At 52.9% G+C, this 21,108-nt stretch overlaps 1 protein-coding gene across 2 annotated transcripts in view; it reads right to left on the bottom strand.

The window, feature by feature from the left end:
* Positions 1–10,704, bottom strand: part of RNF24 (ring finger protein 24) — a 31,007-nt gene extending 20,303 nt beyond the window's left edge. The window contains exons 1-2 of one of the 2 annotated variants that reach the window (XM_064712014.1): positions 10,634–10,682; positions 1,651–1,733 (exon numbers count right to left, since the gene is read on the bottom strand). The gene's annotated coding sequence lies outside the window, so the exon portion shown is untranslated. Of the gene's footprint in view, positions 1–1,650; positions 1,734–10,633 lie in introns of both variants that reach the window. The other variant, XM_064712016.1, reaches the window with a different exon arrangement.
* Between the last annotated feature and the right edge of the window lie 10,404 nt (positions 10,705–21,108).

The following is a 21,108-nucleotide window of genomic DNA, read 5'->3' as shown; positions in this document are numbered from 1 at the left end:
ACAGCTGTGCTGCCAATGCACAACTTGTTTAAAAAAAAAAAGCAAACACCTTTTGTGAGTTACTTATAATTTACATTTTTCTTGCAACTGACTGAACAAAATCTGCTAAATATTTTCTTGCAACTGACTGAACAAAACCTGCTCAATATTTTCTGAATGCTTCAAGGCTACAAAGTTAAAAACCACCAGTGGGAATTTCGTGTAACAGTTTACTGCTGGATCTCCTACTAGAAGGGAAAATATATGAGTGGCACTAAGGAGGGGATGGACAACCAGGTGTAAATTTTCAACACCACCTGCCCACACCCTTCCTTTGCCCAGGGATGCTGCTTCTTACAGGGATTCCTCAAAAAACAAGCCTTAAATAAGCAAAATGCCAATTTACAGCTGTGCTGCCGATGCACAACTTGTTTTTAAAATAAAAAAGCAAAGCAAAGCAAACTCCTTTTGTGAATTAGTCAAAATTTACATTCTTCTTGTAACCGACTGAACAAAACCTGCTAAATATTTTCTTGCAACTGACTGAAACAAAACCTGCTAAATATTTTCTGAATGCTTCAAGGCTACAAAGTTAAAAACCACCAGTGGGAATTTCGTGTAACAGTTTACTGCTGGATCTCCACGAATTCCCGGGCGCTGAATCGCCTCCTAGAAGGGAAAATATATGAGTGGCACTAAGGAGGTGGCTTAGCAACGAGCAGGCTGGCAGCTTCAAGTGGCTTTTTAAAGGTCAAGAGAGAACACGATGTCTGGAGCCCTCACGTTCCATTTTTTTTACTACAATTTAATGATATTTCTGGCCAGCCCGGTTATTAAATCGCCGCCTCGCACCAGCCAGCCACACATCTGTTACACCCAGGCTTTAAATTAAGACTTTCCCCTCCTAAATATCCCCTTTCAACCCATTCTCACCTTCAGCGAAGTGAAAAGCTTTGTCGGGATGAAACACAAGGAGAGGTCCCAGCACGGAGGGGATTTTTGGGAGGTGCTGCCGAGCAGCATCATTGAAATTCAGCGGGAGAAGCCGCTTTTCCTCGGCTCTGCGGGGGCTGCCATGTTAAATCACATTTGGATTCACAGTACAAGGCTGCTAAAATACCACCACGGCGCCTATTGGCACATTTCAATGAAAACGCCGTGGCCTCATTAGTAGAGTGGAAATTATGAGCTTGTCTTTGTATATATTTAAAAGCTTGCCTCTGAAACTCTACTGGGTCGGGGCCAGGAATTCCTGGCTCTGAGCTCCTACCACTCGGCAGTTCGGGATCGCTTTGCTCGCACAGGTCAAGCGACCAGGCAGCCATCGACCCGGGAGAAAAGGCATTTAAAAAGTGCCCTGAGGGGAGAGGCAACAGGGTTTGAACTAAACCCTCCTCCCTGTCAGCTCCCTGGTTAGGCAGCAAGTCCTAATGAAAGTGCAGGTTGTAATTAAAAGGATGCAGGAATGTGGGTGTGTGGACTTTCATCCTGCTCCCAACAGTTGGGGTGAGAGCATCCCAGAAGCACCGTTCCCCTCTGGGGATGGACCACAAAACCCCAAATCCTTTGAAATGAAGGGCAAACTTGTGAAATAACACGGATCTGATGCTCTCCAGATGGGAATTTGCAAGTGTCTGTGAAGGAAAACTTTGGGCTCAGCTCCCTACTTACCTGCACGGGCGCCGCAACGCAGCCAAGCCACGCAAACCCAACGTGTCAGCTTGAACAGCTACCGTGCTTTGGTACCAGGGATGCTGGAAGAAAAGAGAAAAACACCCTAAAAATTGCACAAAAATCCAGAGGGAGCAAGGGAGAGGATGAAGACATGGTTTTTAAACGCCTGGATGCGCAGAGGCTCCCAGAAATTGCTTCAGCTCTTGGTAACAGCACAGAGATCCCCTTTGAAAACACGGCGATGACGTTACGTGGCATAGAAAGAATGGGGGGGGGGAGGCTTGGCTAATCCTCACAATTTTATAAGCATCTGAGACACTAATCCCTTGATCTCATTGAAAGGGATTAGAATTACTCCCTTGCCAGGAAATTTAAGAAGTTTTCTAGCAGATGTAAACAAAAGCAGGGAGCAGCCCGCAGAGGTGGCTGCCACACAGCGAGCGCTCCCAGAGGAATCTGCAGCTGGGCTGGTTTTGGGGTGCAAAAGGGGGATTTCCATCCCAGGGTCTGGAATGATGTGGGTATCCAAGGCAAGCCTGATCAGTCCATCCACAGAATGTCCAAGACAGGATCCCATCCTGGGCAAACAACCTGCCATGGCTTCACAACTCATCTTTGGGCTCCAACTCTTATGGAAATGGATGCTTCAGCTAAAAAAAAAAAATCCATCCCAATCACCTGACTTGTTCTGCATTGGCCTAGGAAAACATCATTTTAATAATAAGAATAAGAAAAAAAAATCTGAGCAACAAAACAAGTTGTGCCCCAGCCACACAGCAACCTTCATCCACACAGCTCAGTGGTAAGGATCAGGATTTAATAAAGAAAATATAACATGGCACCCTCATGGAAACAGACTGGGATCTGCTGCTACCCTCACAATGAGTGATTCATAATATTGAAGAATAAATTATTTGACTTAGAAGATGAAGCAGGCAATGTGCAATCTGGGGTTTGATATCAAGCAGTTTGCTACTAAGTTGGATGTGCCAGCTCAGAACATCGATAGCTGAGATAAACCTAAAGGAAACAGAAAGGACTCAGGGGATCCTTTAGAGAGGAAAAACAACTTTTGTTAGGAAACAGAAGTTTTCTAAGAAAGAAACGAAACTTTTGTCAGTGCTTACTTCTTCCCTCTTTTAAATTCCATCCAAAAAAGAAACCTAAAAGGACTCAAGTTCCAACCTAAGTATAAACAAGACCACAATTAAGCTTGTTTTAAAACCCCTCCTTTTGGAGGTGCCTGAAAGGATGGCAGCAGAATCCCTTTTCTCCAGCCCATTTTTCTACAGGACCATATAATTTTTAGTTTTTAGGCACCAATACCCACCATCCCCACTGCAGTCCCAACTCCCTGCAAGACTCCCACTCCCAGCTTTAGCATCAAAGGCTGGAATAAACCACCTGATGTCAGGCTTGTCTGCAGCTCCAGCCCTCATCCCAGGCCTTTCCCATCACCTCCCTGACCTGCTCCTCCTGCTGCATCACTGGCAGCTGCACGGGGAAGATGCTTCAGGAACAGGAGGCTACAAGGAGGAAGCTCCAAGAACAGTCAGAAGCACATGACAGCTCAGCATCCCTCAAGCAAAGCCCCAGTTGAGAAAATGATCCATTTTTTCCTGCTTTTACTCCCAAACAACGCTCAGAAACATGGGGAGAGTCTGCTGGTGTGAATGCCAAGCAAGACTGGGGTGCAGGGCTCAGGTGACAGACACCCAACCCACAACAGCACCACCAGACAGGCTCCAGCCAGCTCATCCCAATTTAATCAGCCCTCAACATCACACAATCCCATCCCACTTCAGATGGCCACCACCACAAGCCTTATCTTTTATCTCACAAGGGAGATAACACCGGGTCTAAGGGGTCTAATCCAACAGCTCACAACTAAAAAGTGAAAGAAAAACCCCAACCCCGCAGCTTGGTTTGAGCAGAGCCAGGAAATTGCCTCGGGGGAAACCCAGCCCAGCCTGGCGACGGGTTTTTACAGGGAACAATAGGAAAATGGGAGTCGCTAAAGCACCGAGGGAATATTTGCCTGCTCGGACAAAGCTCTGCGAGGAGAGAAGCTGAACTCGATCCCTACAATCCGAGAGCCCCGGTCAGCGGGAGGCACGATCCACTCGATCCACTCGGGTGGATTTGGTGTAGTTGAAGCTGTCGGGTGGGAGACTCTGATCCCTTCAGCTCAGTTCTAATTTGGCTTCACGCACTTTCTTACCTGCCGGGCTGCTCCTCCTGGAGTTCAAGGACCAACGGGAGAGCTGAAATGCCCTGGTTTAATGCCTGGGAAACTGCACGGTCACGGAGCTCTGGTGTTTTCCCCAAAATACTCCCATACACCAAGAAGCTGGGAAATTCAGTCCCACTGCACAGGCTGGGAGAGGCAGGAATCGGGAGGGCAGCTCCCTCCTGCTCAGCACTTTCAGTTTCTCTCTCCAAGCACTCTCCTGGCACAACTTCCTCTAAAGCGCTTTGCGAGTGAAAAGCTGCATTAGTGGTGGGATTAATCCTCTGAGGGGATAATAAAATCACAGAATCATGGAATCGTTGAGGTTGGAAAAGCCCTCTAAGGCTAACCCAGCACTGCCAAAGCCTTCACTAACCCACGTCCCCAAGTGCCACATCCTCACGGCTTTTAAATCCCTCCAGGGACGGTGACTTCAGCCCCTGCCACGAGAACGTGGTGTCAAAGGCCTTGCCAAAGTCCAGAGACACACCCAGGGCCCCTCCTTCACCTGCCAAAACAGGTCACCTTGTCACACGAGGAGATCAGGTTGGTCAGGCAGGACCTGCATGTCACAAACTCACACTGGCTGCTCCAGATCCCATGATTGCCCTGCTGGTGCTGCGTGAAGGCACTCAGGGTGATCTGCTCCTGTCATCTGACTGACAGCCCTCTAGTTCCCAAAATCCTCCTTCCTGCCCTTCTTCTAGCTGTGTGTGTCACATCTGCTCACTTCCAGTCACTGGGACCTCCCAGTTAGCCAGGCCTGCTGGGAAATCATGGAAAGTTACCCCCATCCACTGCAGCAATCCATTTGTTTGAGTCATCACAAATGACTCTCTGCTGGCAACCACTGTGTCACAGCTCTCCTGAAGCACAGTGGCTTCCAGATCCTCCTCCTGTTGGTGACCATGCTGTGGGTGCTGGTGCAGGTGCACTTCAGTTGGGTTTTGGGAGAAGTCCCAATTCCTCTGTGACCATTTTCAGGGGCTTTCATGGTTTCCAACACATCAATAATCCTTGTGGCTGTGCTGCCACATGGATCTCCAACCCCTTCCTCCTTGGAGACAGCACACTGAAGGACATGCTGTCCCTCAAACACTGGGATGGGCCTCCAGGATTATCCCATGCAAAGATCCTTTTCTCCCTCAGAGCCAGGAGAACCCAAGCTCCTCAGCAGTCTTGGTGTCCTCCTGCAAATCCACCCAAAATCAAAACTAAAGCCAAAATAAGGCTGGAGAAGTCATTCCTTCTTGCTCCTCACACTCACAGTCCTGAAGATGAAGGAGAAAAAGCAGGATATCCCTGCCTAGGCTTCACACTACCCTGCCCTTGCTGCTCCTCCTGTTTCTCAATGTCTGTGCTTTTTCCACAGCCTGATCCAGCTGCAGCTCCAGCACTGGAGCAATGTGAGACCTCACAGCCTTCAGCTACACTGAGCCAGCTGCTTCCAGCTGATTTGGTCCATGAGCTCCTGCTGTCCATCCACTCATTGGCATTAGGGCCAGGCTTGTCTCCTCTCACCATCCCTTCAGCACTGCAACCATTCCTGACCAGGACACCTCCACATGCGGCTTTAGGAACCCTTTAGGATTGTTTTTTGTTCTTTGATGGAATTTAAACATGCCAGACAAGTAGAAAAATGACACATTCCCTGTGTTACTGAGCATCCAAAAATGACACAGCTCCATCTCCAGCAGGCACCGCTGCATCCCAGGATGGAGGAACAGGCCCTGCTCCAGCCCACTGTCAATGCCAGGGCTTTCCCATCCCTCAGGTCAGGAAGCAAATCACCACTGCCCATGGCTGCAGCAAAGCACGTGGGTCTGGATCCTCTTCTGAAGCACGTTTTCCATGGGATTGCTGGCATTCCTCGTTTTCCATGGGATCGCTGGCATTCCTTGTTTTCCATGAGATCGCTGGCATTCCTCGTTTTCCATGGGATCCCTGGCAATCCTCATTTTCCATGGGATCACTGACATTCCTCATTTTTCATGGGATCCCTGGCATTCCTCGTTCTCCATGAGATCAGATCCCTGGCATTCCTCGTTTTCCATGGGATCCCTGGCATTCCTCGTTTTCCATGGGATCACTGGCATTCCTCATTTTTCATGGGATCCCTGGCATTCCTTGTTTTCCATGGAATCAGCAGCATTCCTCGTTTTCCATGAGATCAGATCCCTGGCATTCCTCGTTTTCCATGGGATCGCTGGCATTCCTCGTTTTCCATGGAATCAGCAGCATTCCTCGTTTTCCATGAGATCAGATCACTGACATTCCTCGTTTTCCATGGGATCGCTGGCATTCCTCATTTTCCATGGGATCGCTGAGATTCCTTGTTTTCCATGGGATCACTGGCATTCCTCGTTTTCCATGGGATCCCTGGCATTCCTTGTTTTCCATGGAATCAGCAGCATTCCTCGTTTTCCATGGAATCAGCAGCATTCCTCGTTTTCCATGAGATCAGATCACTGGCATTCCTCGTTTTCCATGAGATCAGATCACTGGCATTCCTCGTTTTCCATGGGATCGCTGGCATCCCTCAATGCAGTGAACAGCACCCGGTGGGCTCAGGCGATGACTGGGCTCTCTCTGGGCTCTCTCGCAGTTAAGCCGGGCTCAGGCGATGACTGGGCTCTCTCCTATCACACATCATCACTGATGCCGCTTTAGAGCCCTGTCAGCGGCTCGGGGTGGGGACACGGGAACACCAGGACGGCCACTCCCAACCCGAGTCTGAGCGGTTCCAGGGCAACAGCGCCAGCGGAGGGAATGGCTGTGACGGCCGATCTTATCTTGCGTCAACAACACTCAGCTTTAAGGGGAATGATTGCGGGAACAAAAACAAACAAACCCGGCTCGGGCACACCAACCGCTGCTGAGACCGGGGGAGCTTCAACCCTCCAGGATTCCACACCAACGATCCAAATTGGTCCAAACTGGCTGAGGACCAGCAGAAGGATCTGCACCTCCTGCCACGGCCCCAAGGACGGGCTTGTTTGGGTTTACTGTGCAGCAGGAGCCTGGCAAGGTGGGGGAGGACGCGGCTCAGCCCTGTCATCCCAAGGCAGAAGGTTCCAGGTGCAGGTGGTGGGAACAGGAAACGAGCACCAGCTGTGCCTCTCCCCACCTTTTCCACATCCAAGTGTTGTTTCATGGCTGTGAGGGAATCACTCACAACACATCATCTGCCACACAGCCCCAGTGGAGGTGACAGCAGGTCACTGGCAGGGGTGACCCAAGGAGATGCTCCAGAAGCACAAAAGCCCTGCTTGCAAAGCCAGGAGTCCTCCTGTAATCCCACACATCATCTAGTCCAGGAAGCAGCTGGAAGTTGGCTCTTCTTGGGTACAACCTCCAGGCTTGGTTCAGATCCATAATCCTGAGCAGCTCTGCTGCTTCCTCACCATGGAATCCTCCTCCTCACCTGCCTCTCCCCCAGGACAGGGCCAGGACCACTCTCCAGCCAAGAACAGTGGCAGCAACCAGCAGCCATCACCTTATTTCCCATGTGGCACACAGTATTCCTCATCTGAAGGTCCAACAGATCCCACAACACTCAGAGCACGCTGACCCCAAAGGTGTCCTTCATGGCTGGCCCACCAGAGTTATCTCCAACCACATCTGGAGGTGACTGGATCTGAGCCTGGGATGCACAGGCAGGAAGTTCCAGCAGAGCTGACCCAACTCCACATCTTGTTCTCCCCAAATCTGACACGGCCTTTGGCCAAACAGCAATGGCAGCAACACAAGCAGCAGAGCTGGAGTGTCCCAGCCTTGGTAATGGGGACAAAATCAGCAAACCAGAGCTGAGCAGTGGTGGAACAGAGGCTGTGGAGGGGATTTCCTCCAGCAGCAAGGCTGGGAGGTGTGGGAAATCACCACCCCACACCCCTCCAGCAGCTCCACCACCCGCCCAGGATCAGGACCCCCATCTGCCAGCACAGCCCTGTGCCCTGGTAACGGGATCCCACTGCTGCTCCTGTCTGCTTCTGCCACAAAGGGCTGGAAGCATTTCTTTTCCCTTTTTTAATAGGTTTTAAATACCTCAATTAGTGCATTTTGGGTTCCTTCCACATTGCCCACAAGCAGTTCTTCTGTCAGGGGCTCTATCCTTCCACTGCTGATTATTAGTGGGGCACGGGGTTGTTATTTTTTCCAGGCCAGGGGCCAAATTTGTATTTAATTTTTGCTCCAGATGGCACAGCACTCCAGATGCATCAGCTGGAGCATCGAACCTGCATGAATAAAGTAATAGAGCAAACAACATGATTTACTCAGGGGCTGTTTGACACGCTTAAGGTGCTTTGTGTACATCTGTTGTGTAAAAAAAAAAATTGCATTCAAATGAATTCAGATGACGGTTTCACTGTTAAACCCAGCACCTGAGGGAAATGAAACAGCAGTAGGAATCTAAAAAATAATGATGATGATAATAATATTAGAACTTATATTTTGCTAATGCAAAGTCAAGGATTTTTTTTTATAAAAAAAGCTGATTTCAGCCATCACTGCTGAGCACAGGCCTGGGTTTTGTTCGCCTTCCTCTGTCCCCAAAGCTGCTGCTGGCAGTGGGTGTTGCAAACCAGGGTCAGAGTTCTCCCAGGAGAAGGGCTGGTGATGCCAGATTGCAGCGTGGTGCTGAGAGCTTATGGCTCTGCTCAGCCGAGGAGATGCGAGGAGGACACCAGAGGACAACCACGAGATGTTCCAGTTATGCTTCTGGCAAATTCACCCCGTTCCCAGAAAGCTGCTGCATCCCTCTGGCACAGCCTGCAGCCGGGATGTGCTCCCTGCAAACTAAAGCACCCAAAATAACTCCGAATAGGAGGAAAAAAAAAAAAAAAAAGAGAGAGAGACATTGAGTAGTCGGGTTTATCTGCCCGGGCACATGAACAGCCGCCGTGTAAAAACCAGCTGAGCCCGCAAACGCTTGGAAACAAAGGGATGGGGGGAGGTGTCTTTTTGTGCTTGGCTTTGCTCCGTTCAGAGCATCCTTGGGCTGCGAGAGCCCGTCCTGGCGGCACCCGAAACAAAGGAAAGCCGGGAGCTGTAGGCAGGAGCCAGCTGGGGAAAACCGGGACGAGAAGGAGGAGGAGGAGGAGGAGGAGGAGGCACCCGCATCGCCCTCCCCGGCAGCTGCGAAGCCGGGCTCGCGTGTTGCCGAACACGTTATCCATGGCAGGAAACTCGAGATCAAAGGCGAGGAGCGTGCCAGAGCAAGATGTCATCCAAGCCTCCTGCCAAAGGTGTGCAGGGAGGGGGAAGCACCCCCAGACACACACGCTGGCACATCCGACCCAGCTCGCTCGTGGGGTGACCGAGACCCACGGCGTGCTCACCCTCCTCCGTGCAGCCCGGCGAAGACAAAGCCGGGCTGAACCGAACAAACAAAATAAAACCAAAACCCCAAACCGCAGGAGGTGCATTTTTACCCGTGCGTTTCCAGTCCCCAGGGTCCCACGCCAAAGCGGCGGCCGCAGGGAGGGCACGGACGTGGCAGGAACAGCAGCCCAGTGTAACTCCGAAAAAGCAGCTTTTCCCATTTCTGGGTGGCTTTTTTTGTGTTTGTTTGTTTTTGGTTTTCTTTTAAAGCAGGAGAAACCCGCAGCGTCCTGTCTCGGCCCCAGGAAAGCAAGGGGACGTGTCTGATTCCAAGCCAGCGGCCACTGGGAACAGAGGTGACCTGGGGACCCTGAGCCCAGCGTGGGGTGGGACCCCAGGAGCTCCCCATTATCAGGGGGTCCAGGCAGGATGGGGACATGGCCCCTGTCCCTTTGTGCCACCCCAGCATCCCTCCGGGGTGATGCAGCCCCAGTCCATGGCTCCAGCCTCGGGGCTGTCCCCTCTGCCCCACAAGCGGGACCTTATGGCAGCCCTATAGTGCTGCCAGACACCCCAAAAGCACAGCCCAGACCCCTGAGGGATGTGGGGGCTGCTCCATTGCCCTGTGGAGGTCCATGTCCCAGAGGAGACTGTGGAGCAGAGAGAGAGGGACAGAGCGAGAGGGACCCTGTCCCCCATGGGAGCTGCTGTAGAGGGGGTGCCGCTGCCCCACAGCGGGGGAGGATGGAGGGGGAGCTCTGTCCCATAGGGCACGGCACAGAGAGAGGGTCCTGCCCCACAGAAGGCTGGAAAACAGACCCTGCCCCACAGAACAAGGCACAGAGACAGGGTCCTGTCCAAAGAGCAGATGGAGGAGGGACCCTGCCCCACAGCACAAGGCATAGAGTGAGGGTACAGCCCAAAGAGCGGATGGAGGAGGGACCCTGCCCCACAGCACAAGGCATAGAGTGAGGGTACAGCCCAAAGAGCGGATGGAGGAGGGACGCTGCCCCACTGAACAAGGCGCAGGGAGAGGGGATGGAGCAGTCTCGTCCCTACAGAATAAGGCGCACGGAGAGGGTACAGCCCAAAGACGGGATGGAGGAGGGACCCTTCCCTACAGAACAAGGCACAGGGAGAGGTCCCACCGCACAGAAGGGTTGCAAGAGGGTCCCTTCCCTACAGAACAAGGCACACAGGGAGGGTCCTGCCCAAAGCGCAGCTGCAGGACGGACCCTGCCCCACCGAGCGCTGCACAGGGAGGGACCCCAGGCACACAGGGGGGATGCAGAGCGGTCCCTTGCCCACAGAACACGGCACAGCGAGGGGTCCCACCCCACACGGGGGTCCCCAGAGCGGGTCCCCTCCCCTCATCCGGGGGGCTCAGGTCCTCCGGCCCCCCAGGGGGCTCCCGCCCCCCGCACTCACCCACCGCCGCCGCGCCGTCCCGCCGGGGCTCGCCCGCCCGCACCGCCCGGCCCGGGCAGGACCCGGATGGAGCCGCCCCGCCCCGCCCGGAGCCGGGCACGGCCTCGCCGTGAGCACCGCGCATGCGCCGAGGGGGACGGGGCGGGGCCAGGGGACATGAGGGGACAGCGCGAGGGGAGGGGGGACAGGGGTGACACGGGGACAGGGTGGGACACGGGGACAGGGTGGGACAAGGAAAGCAGGTGGCGAGGAATGACGGGAAAGGGGTGATGGGACAGGGGAAGGTGATAGAGGTGATGGGGCGTGACACGGGCTGACGAGGGTGACAGCGAAAGGAGGTGGCGGGCGGTGACACGGGGAGGGGATGGGACAGACAGAGGTGACGGAGGGTGGACACGGGGCAGGGAGTGACTGTGGGGGCGTAAGGAGACATTGCAGTGACACTGGGCAGAGGAGACGGGGATGGTGTAGTGAGGACTTAAAGTGACAGGGTGGCAGGGGTGGCAGTGGGGACGGGGTGGCACTGGGGAAAGGGAATGGTGTAGTGGAGACAGGAGGTGACTTTGGGGACATGACGTGGCAGTGGGGACAGGACAGAGTGGCAGCGAGTGCAGATGGAGACAGGAGCTGGCAGGAGGGTCGGGGTGGAGGCGGATGACAGGGGTTGGTGGCAGTGGGGACAGGGTGGCAGGAAGGTGACACAGAGGGGACAGGCGGTGGCACCAGGGGGGGTGTGTGGGTGGGCACTGTCCCGCTCTGCTCATCGCACCTCTCCAGCTGTCCCTTTGCAGGGACACGACATCATTTGTGGGGGAAATGACATCAGCGTGGAGCTGGGATGTCCCCAGAGCCAGGGTCACGCGCTGCTCCGAGGATGTCCCAGGCGTGCAAGGGAAGCTGATCCCCTTTGTCCCCTTCCTTCCCTCTCCAGGCTGTGTGGAGGGACCAGACGCAGCGGTCCTGGGTGCTGTGACAGCAGGGGACAGTGGGATGAGTGTCCTGCACTGGGACAGCAAGGACACTGGGATGCACATCCTGGGCTCTGTGACAGGATGGACACTGGGATGCACATCCCGGGTGCTGTGACAGCAGGGCACAGTGGGATGAGCGTCCTGCACTGGGACAGCAGGGACACTGGGATGGACATCCTGCACTCTGTGACAGCAGGGACACTGGGATGCGCCTCCCGTGCTCCCGGCGCTGCCCCCGGCATTCCCGGGCTCTGAGGCAGGCCGGCAGCCGATCAGCGGGATGTTTTCCCTGCTGAAGCCTTGTTCCCGCAGTGGGAATCCCCGCTCGGATGGGAAGGATCCGCCCGGGCACGCTGCAGCTGGCAGTCCTGGCGTTGGGAAGAGCCCGCGGGGAGCGCTGCCGGCAGCCGCCGGGACGGGAGGGATTTGGGAAGCAAATGCGCTCGGAAATCGAGTTCTGCCGTTCCTGCCACTGCGGAGCTGCAGCTGGAGGGGAGGGAGGGAGGGAGTGCTGCGAGCCTTGTCCTTGGCACGGAGTCATGGAATTGTTTGGGTGGGAAGGGACCTTAAAGCTCATCTTGTGCCAATCCTCCCTGCCATGGTCAGGGACAGCTTCCACTGGATCAAGTTGTTCCCAGCCTGGCCTTGGACACTTCCAACGATCCAGGGGCAGCCACAGCTTCTCTGGGCACCCTGTGCTAGGGCCTCCCCACCCTCACAGGGAAGAATTTCTTCCTAATATCGATCTAACCCTGCCCTCTGTCATTGTGAAACCATTCCACTTTTTCCTGATGAGATATGTGCTGGCTCTTGTTCCCAGTCCCTCTCCACCCCTTTAGGCTCTGCAAGGGGCTCTGAGCTCTCCATGGAGCCTTCCCTTCTCCAGGTGAGCACCCCCAGCTCTCCCAGCCTGGCTGCAGCCCTGGAGCAGCTCCATGGCCTCCTCTGGGCTCTCTCCAGCAGCTCCAGCTCCTTCTGATGTTGGGGATCCCAGGGCTGGAGCAGCTCTGCAGGTGGAATCTCACCTGAGCAGGGCAGAGGAGCAAAATCCCACCCCTTCCCCTGCTGCCCACACTGGGGGATCAGCCCAGAGCTCTCTGGGCTGCCAGCACACACAGCTGGGGCATGCCCAGCCTCTTTCCCTGATTGAGAGAAAATAAAAACCACCCCAAAATGGCCCCACAGCCCTCTGGACATGGGCAAGGCAGGGTGTCTGCTGTGATTCCAGTGCTGGCACAGAAATAAACTCCTGTACATTGCTTTATGCCCAGGGTCTACTGCCAGTCACAGAGAGCAGCTCCTCCCTGCCTCAGTTTCCCTTTGGGAAGCAATGCTGCCTGCATGGGAACATATTGTATTTGTGGGGTGCCCTGATGAATGAAGGAAGGAATGATGAATCTGACTCCATGTTCTCAGAAGGCTAATTCATTATTTTCTGATACTATATTAAATAATAGTAAACTATACTGAAGAATACAGAAAGGATACAGACAGAAGGCTAAAAAGATAATAATGAAAACTCCTGTGTCTTTCCAGAGCCCTGACACAGTTTGGCCCTGATTGGCCAAAGAGTGAAAACAACTCACAGCAGAATCCAATGGAACAATCCCCTGAGGGTGAACAATCTCCAAACACATTCCACATGAGAACAACACAGGAGAAACAAATGAGATAATTCTGTTTTTCCTTTTTTCTCTGAGGCTTCTCACTTTCCCAGGAGAACAATCCTGGGTGAGGGGATTTTTTAGAGAATATGACCATGGCCAAGGAATTCCCCCTCAGTGGAAAGGGAAGGCTGGATGGGCAGAGTCCTTGCTGCCTGTGTGCTGGCAGAGGAGGGATGCGGGGTGGGGGCACCCAAATTCTGCTAACTGGGGGTGTGGGGATGCACCTGATTCCCTCCCTGGCCATGGAAGGAACCACAGTGCTCACTTCCTCCCTGCTCCACGTGTTCCTGCTACCAACACCTTGCTGGATGTATGAGAAAATCCTGGTTTTCCTAGCGATGAGTGAAGGCACCCACGATCCAGCCCAGCTGCATGCCTGGATCTTATGGAGATGGGGTGATAAGGGAGGGTGGGTCTGTCCGTGGAAAGGTGGAAGATGTCTCCTGTCTCCTCTCACTGCTCTCTGGCAGTGCTGGGTTACGAGTGCCATGGCAGATCTGTCGTCACCCCAATTCAAATGGGGTGACAAGTGCAGGGATGGCACTGAAGTGTCCCTGGAAAGCAGGTGGAGGATGCAGTGGTGGCAGCATCCCTGTCACTGCCTGTCAAGATCTCCTACTCCTCTGAAAATTTCTTCTCTAACAGGATGGTCAAGCCCTGAGAGGTGCCCAGGGCAGTGGTGGAATCCCCATCCCTGGAGGGATTTAAAAGCTGTGTGGATGTGGCACTTGGGGACATGGGTCAGTGGTGGGATTGGCAGTTGTACTTGATGACCTTAGAGGGCTTTTCTGACCTTAATGATTCCATGATTCTCTGATCTACCCCCACATCTTTTCCTTTGTGGTCAAGAGGACCTTCAGCATCACCAGCCTGGCCAAGCCTATCACAGAGGCGCTGTGGATGGTGGAACTGGTGGCCAGAGGAAGGGTTGGGTTCCTGCACATCATCCCCTTCCTTGGTGCCATGGCATAGCCCTGCCAGCTCCTGGACAGTGCCTCACTGGAAAAATATCCACTTCACCCTTCTCCTTTCTCCCTCTTCTGTTTTTTCACTTCTTCATCCCTCCTGCCTGCTTGCTCTCCCCATTCCATGCCTCCCCTTCTCCCCTCCTTTCCCTTGAGGTCTCTGGGGTGGCAGTGCCAGCTGATCCAAGATCCCTGTCCCCTCTCAGCCAAGGACACTCTCTGTTAACAGCTGAGCTGGATGATCTTAGGGCACTTTCCCGACCTTAATGATTTTATGAGTCTATAAATATAATAGAATTTATGATTCTATAAATACCATAGAATTTATGATTCTATAAATATCAGTGTGTGCCCATCCCATCCCATCTGTGCCCCTGCCTGGGCTGTGGGGAGCCTCCCTGTGTCCCTCCCTGCTGCGGTGGCATTGCCCAGCAGGTACTGCCAGCTCTGTGCCCTGCTCAGGGTGCAGCCCTGCTTCCTCACACCTCCTCTCCACCCCTTCCACGCTGCTCCTACCCCTGGCCAGCCCAATGCAGAGCAGGGTGGAGCAGCACACACTCTTCCTCTTCCTCATAGCAGCAATTACCCGGGAGCTTTGATTCATTAATGACTTTGTGAGTCAGGCAGTGACACTGCCCGGGGCTGACCCAGCTCCCACCTCCCTCCTCACCTTTGCATCCACCTGGGGATCATGCCCTGCTGAGCCAGTGGAGCAGGTGTAGCTCCTGGGTGGCAACCAAAACCCTGCAGCTCTTCCTCTTCATCACGCTCCGAGGGGCTTGGCTGCAGCACAGGATCCGATAGGAAAGGGGAATTCAGGGAGTCACCCACTGCATCCAGGCTGGGAAGTAAATTGGGGTGGAGCCTGTTTGCAGGTGCTTGGAGATGAAATAGCACAACCTGTATCAATGTGAGTCCATCCTCTTCCTCCTGTTCCTGTCCCCAAAAACGAGCCAGGGAAAAATAACCAACCTGGACATCACCAGGCAATGCTGAAAGGTTCATTTAGGGGACTCAGAGCCACGAGCTGGGACTGATCCTGCTGGGAATGTCCCTGGCAGTTTGGGCTGTTTGGCTCAGCACTGTCAGGATGGAGATGAGGATTTTCCTACCACTGAGGTCAGGAAAACTTTTCAAGTGCCTTGTTCTGGAGCAGGGAGCATTTGCTGGAGGATGCAGGTGGTTCCTGAGAGGCGAGGAAGCAGTTGGGAATTCCTGTCAGGCAGCCTGACCTTCCCTCCCCACATTAACACCACTCTGGGCTCTGCCTGCTCCCCTCCTGCTCAAAAGGACCCTCATTGAGCTGAGTGTCCTTGTCCTGGCAGGAGCCAGCCCTGGGACCAGGATGGGCTTGCAGGGAAGAGCAGAGTGGCACATGGAAAAGTGGGCTCAGGTGGGAGCAGCCCCAGCCATGGGGAGATTGCAGAGGGTGCAGGGCAGGATTGCTCTCACCCTCAGTGATGCATGGAGTGTGGGGGAATGATAAGGGAGAGGTGTCTTAAAATGCCTGTTAATGGTAGATGAGGATGTTTCCTAATGGGAAGTCAAACCAGTTTGTTGGAGGCACCGTGTCCATCAGCTGTGCACGGGAATGGGATATCCCACTGCATCCACGCTGCCAAACCCATGTCCCTGGTGGGGATGGTGCACTAGAATGTCACTTAGAGTGTCATTAGAATGTCACTTCAGGGCCAAACTAGAACCAAGAGCTGAGGGAGGGTAACCAGATTCCCCCTTATCCCTTAGGAGTGCACCAACACCTCATCCCACCCGTCAGAGACACAGGCAGGTGTAGCCATGATATTTTCTGAAAAATCCTTTCCTTAGGATTTTTTCTCCTGAGAAGCTGAGAGGCCTCAGGAACAAAATGTAAACAATGGTTATCTGCTGCTGTGGAATGCAACAGGTGCATCTGTGATTGGTCTCATGTGGTTGTTTCTAATTAATGGCCAATCACAGTCCGGCTGTCCAGACTGTCTCAGTCAGGCACAAGCCTTTGTTATCATTCTTTTTCTATTCTTAGCCAGCCTTCTGATGAAATCCTTTCTTCTATTCTTTTAGTATAGTTTTAATATAATATATATCATAAAATAATAAATCAAGCCTTCTGAAGCATGGAGTCAGATCCTTGTCTCTTCCCTCATCCTAAGAGTCCTGCAAACACCACCACAGGCAGGGTCCTTGGGTCCAACAAAATCCACCAGAAATGGATTATGGACAAGGAACATGCATGCACAGTGGCATGGGAGCTCTTCTTGGCTCAGAGACACAGGCAGGGTCCTTGAGTCCAACAAAAACGGACAATATGGACAAGGAACATGGATGGACAGTGGCAAGGGAGCTCCTCCTGGCTCAGAGGCACAGACAGGGTCCTTGGGGCAAATAAAATTTACCAGAAATGGACAATATGGACAAGACACAGAGGCATGGGAGCTCCTCCTGGCTCAGAGCCACGGCCCCACTCTGCTGGTATCCATCCGCTGGCTGGGACTGGGGGGAGCAGCTCCTCAGGAATGTGAGGCCAGGGCCAAGCCAGGGAATGCTTTCCACATTAGATTCTTTCAGTTTCCGGCAATTTGCTGCTTCAGGATTTCCTAAGCCAGAGGTTGGATCCGTATCTTTCTGCTTTGCAGCACTTGATGGGCTTGTGGAGAGGAGCTTGATACCATGTGTGGTGTTTTCTTGGGAAAAAAAAAAAAGTTCAAAAGGATGAGCAGGCACGGGAAGAGGCACTTTTGGGGCAGCTGTGGTGCAGCCCAGGGTTGATTCATGCTTTAAATATAATAAATGATGTGGAAGAGCGATGTGAAACCCCCCTGCTCCTCCTCCTCCTCTCTGCTGGGTGTAACGTGGAGGGCTGAGCAGGATTCAGCCCTGGGGCCAGAGGGTTTCCACATGAGGCTGCAATGCAAAACATCTGGAGAACATCAGCCAGAAAGAGACAGGAATGCTCCAAGCTGGGAAGGGGTCCAGGCTGTCCCTTGCAGGCTCAGACAGCCACACACACACACACTCACTGTCTCATCCCACAGCTCTGCCAGCCCTTGGGCTGGGGTTTGTTAGGAACATCCTGTCCAGGAGAATGTTTGCAGGTGGGATCCATCCCAGGCACATTTCTGGGGTGTGCAGGAGCTGGGGGTGACAGCTCCAGTGATTGCCACTGGCATCCTCCCAAAACTCAGCAGTTTCAGGGATTTTATTCCCCTCTGTGTTGGGAATACAAGGTAATTCCCACTTTACTAGGAGCAGCCACTTCCCTCTAACACATGGATTTAATTATAGGGTGCAGTGATGGACAGAAGTTTGAGGGTAATTTTCTTTCTGGAATTTTTTTTTTCCTCCAGAAATAGGGTCTAGGAAACAAAGCAGGAAGAGGGGAACAAGAGAGCCCAGACCAACTTTATTGAACAGTGTCCCTTCCTCAGACTTGTTCCACAGATTGCTTTTGTTTGGTACCACACTTGCTAAGCCAGGATTGATTTAAAGGCTGGGAAAAACCTTGCAGGAGCATCCACAGGGCTCCTGGATAAGGCCAGGGACAACTTTTAAATGGGGAAAAATTCCCAGGAGGTGAAAATTGGGTGATCTTTAAGGTCCCTTCCTGTCACCCTGGTTTTTTAAGATTTTCTAAGCTTTCTGATGTTGACATTCTTGTAGTGAACTTTCTCACACACTTTCTGTAAATAACTCATTGTTTTGCATTCCTTGATGGAGGAGGAGAGAGTTGACGGACTGTTGGTTTGTCCAGTGTCATTGGAGAGGTGGCACTGTCACCCTCCAATCCACTGTCACTTTTGTAAAACTATAAATATTGGAGTCAGAAAATAAACTTCCCTTTTTTCCTCACCTTGAGAACGGTAGTGTGCTCGTGTTCTTTTGTGTGCTGTAGTGACACCTTCCATCCCAAACTCTTCCATATTCCCTGAATCTGTAATTTGGGAGGATTGAGAGGGGAGCTCATGGGATGGACAGCTCTGGGTATAAAGGGGCACCATCCAGCAAATGAGATAACCAGAGATCTGATGGCTGAATGCTTTTGGAGCTGAGGACATCAAATCTGGGGCCCACCACACCCTCCTGCCCCATGGGAAGAGTGGGTCCTGCATGATGGCAGATGCTTGTGCAGAGTGAATAACTTCTATCTAAGATAAATAGAAAATAATACTAAAAACAACCTAATGAAAAATAAATCCTCTGCCAGAAATCTCATCTCCTGTTCTTTTGGCTACCACTTGCCACAAGCCAGAGGGGCTGACTAACCTCTCTCTTGCACATCTGGAAATCCATGGAAGTGGACATCAAACGGCTGTGCTTTGAGGAGAGCAGGCACTGAGGCAACTCTCCTGAAGTTGTCTTTAACTTGGGAGAGAGGAAAGTCCCCACCCTTTGCAGGCAGTGTGGATTTACCTCCTGCAAGCACAGGCAGAGCCTGGGCTCCTGATAGCATCTCAGGGGATGTAAACACAGGGAGCTGGCCAAGCCTGCCCGTGGTGGAGCCGGACCAGCCTGCCTGGGAGAGCGGGGAGAAGGAAATGCTGAATGCATCAGCAGGCACCCCGAAGGTGGGTGGCTTCTCTGAGCCTTCCTCCAAAGGTTTGCTGTTGTTTTTGGCCAAGGTCTTGGCCTTTCTTGGAGCTCTCATTGCCTTGTGGTTACGCAAACTCGCTGAGTCAGTGGATCCTGCCAATGGGTCATTTCTAAGAGTTTGTTTCTCTTCCTCTGTGTCCACATTGAGCCACCAAACACCTGGAAAACACAGTGCTGTGCTGGCAGCAGGATGATGAGATGGTCACCTCGACCGTCTGGGTCTGTCTTTATCCCCCAAACGAGGGGGGATAAACCCAATGAGGGTTTGCAGGTCCCCACCCCACCACCACCACCCCCTGGCACCTACAGAGAGGTGAGAAGGCTCTTCCTGTGCACAGACAACAGCTGTGGTGCTCCTGCAAAGCTGCCCTGGGAGCCATGGAGAGCAGCAGGTGGTTTTTTGGGAAGTTGGCACGGGTGTCACTCAGATATTTTTGAGCTGAGCAGGTGGGAAGTGGCGCTGGGTCTGCAACATGAGCCCGGGCAGAGTAACCCAGATGTCACCCCCGTGCTGTGGGAAGAGATCCCAAGCCTGTAATGGGAGAAGGTTGGTTCCTTGTTGGAATTAAAGCAGGTAGAGGAGGCAGGGGGTGAGGAGGGAAGGGTGGGATCCCCTGCTGGAGCTGTAATCAGGGCAGCTGTACCAGGAGAGAGTGGATGGGGAAATTGGTGTCTGAGATGAGCAGGGCAATAAAGTGAGGGAAAAATCCCACCTGCACCCCAAAATCCTCCAGTCCTTGCAGAGGAACAATGGCTGGGAGCCCTCTGTGCCTCAGTTTCCCCAGGTGTAACATGGTTTAAAACACTTGAGGGGGGTTTCCTTGTTCTTGAGCGGGCTCCATAAACAGGATGATGCTTATGGAGTTTTCTCCCTTTTGCTATTAAATCCCCCTCAAACATCTCTTCATCAGGGAGAATCCCTGCCCAGAACCTTCCCCAAATGGAAGCTGTGCTAGGAAAGGGCAAAGGAAAATGGCTGGGAGCCCTGTGGCCCAGCTGTATCCCCATGCCTCAGTTTCCCCAGGTGTAACATGGATTAAAACATTTGAGGGGCATTTTCTTGCTCTTGAGTGCGCTTGGGGCTCCACGAACAGGATGATGCTTATAGTGTTTTCTTCCTTTTTGCTATGAAATCCTCCTCAAACATCTCTCTATCAGGGGGAGTCCCAGCCAGAAGCACCTTCCCCAAATGGAAATTGTGCTAGGAAAGGGCAGAGGAAAATGGCTGGAGCCCTCTGGCCCAGCTGCATCCCCGTGCCTCAGTTTCCCCAGGGTTTAAAACACTTGAGGGGAGTTTCCTTGCTCTTGAGTGGGCTCCACGAACAGGATGATGCTTATGGTATTTCTCCCTTTTGCTATGAAATCCCCCTCAAACATCTCTCCATCGGGGGAATCCCAGCCCAGAAGCTCCTCCCCAAATGGAAGCTGTGCCAGGAAAGGGCCTCCCCTCTTCTCCCAGCCTGTCAGGAGAGCAGCACGTGGCAGGTCTCCTAGGGCAGGTGTGGCATCAGCTCTCTCCCCACAAATCCTCTCTGTGTTTGCTCTCTGGATTTACCAGGGCTCAGCAATTGGAGCCATTCCTTGGCACAGGGAAAGGCAGCTCCTCACGTGTCCCCACCCGTGGTGTCCCTGCCTGTCACCAGGCCAGCTGGGAGGTGATGCTCCACCACAGCTCCTCTTCCTGGGCAGTGCTTGGAGCACTCCAGATAAGCTGCTGCCTTCGTGAGGCTTGATCCTGCCCCAGGAGTTTCTTCCTGGGTCTCATCACATCCTGGAAGTGAACTAATCCTCTTTTGACAGCTGGGGAAACTGAGGCACAGCCCACTGGCGTGACCTGTTCTGCCTTTGCCATGTTGTCCTTCTGAGGGCACTGAGTGATGCTTTTCCACATTGCCCTTGGGAACAGAGGGGGAGAGATCAGCAGTTCCCATGGGAATTGTGTGGGACACCATCACATGGAGGGGAGAGAGCAGGAAGCTCTGGAAACCATTGCAGCTCCCCAAAATCTGGATAACTCAAGTGTCGCAGACATCTTTTCTTCTTAAAAATCCTTTCTTAGGATTTTTCTTCCTGAGAAGCTGGGAAGCCTCAGGAACAAAATGTAAACAATGATTATCTGCTGCTGTGGAATGCAACAGATGGATCTTTGATTGGCCCATCTTCGATGTTTATAATTAATGGCCAATCCCAGTCCAGTTATCTTGGACTCTCTGTCCGAGACACAAACCTTTATTATTCATTCCTTTCTATTTTTAGCTTAGCTAGCCTTCTGAGATGAAACTTTT

The sequence above is a fragment of the Zonotrichia leucophrys genome, chromosome 4 (genome assembly GCF_028769735.1).
Source record: "Zonotrichia leucophrys gambelii isolate GWCS_2022_RI chromosome 4, RI_Zleu_2.0, whole genome shotgun sequence".
Taxonomy (NCBI): domain Eukaryota; kingdom Metazoa; phylum Chordata; class Aves; order Passeriformes; family Passerellidae; genus Zonotrichia; species Zonotrichia leucophrys.
This window is presented reverse-complemented; position numbering and strand designations above follow the sequence as displayed.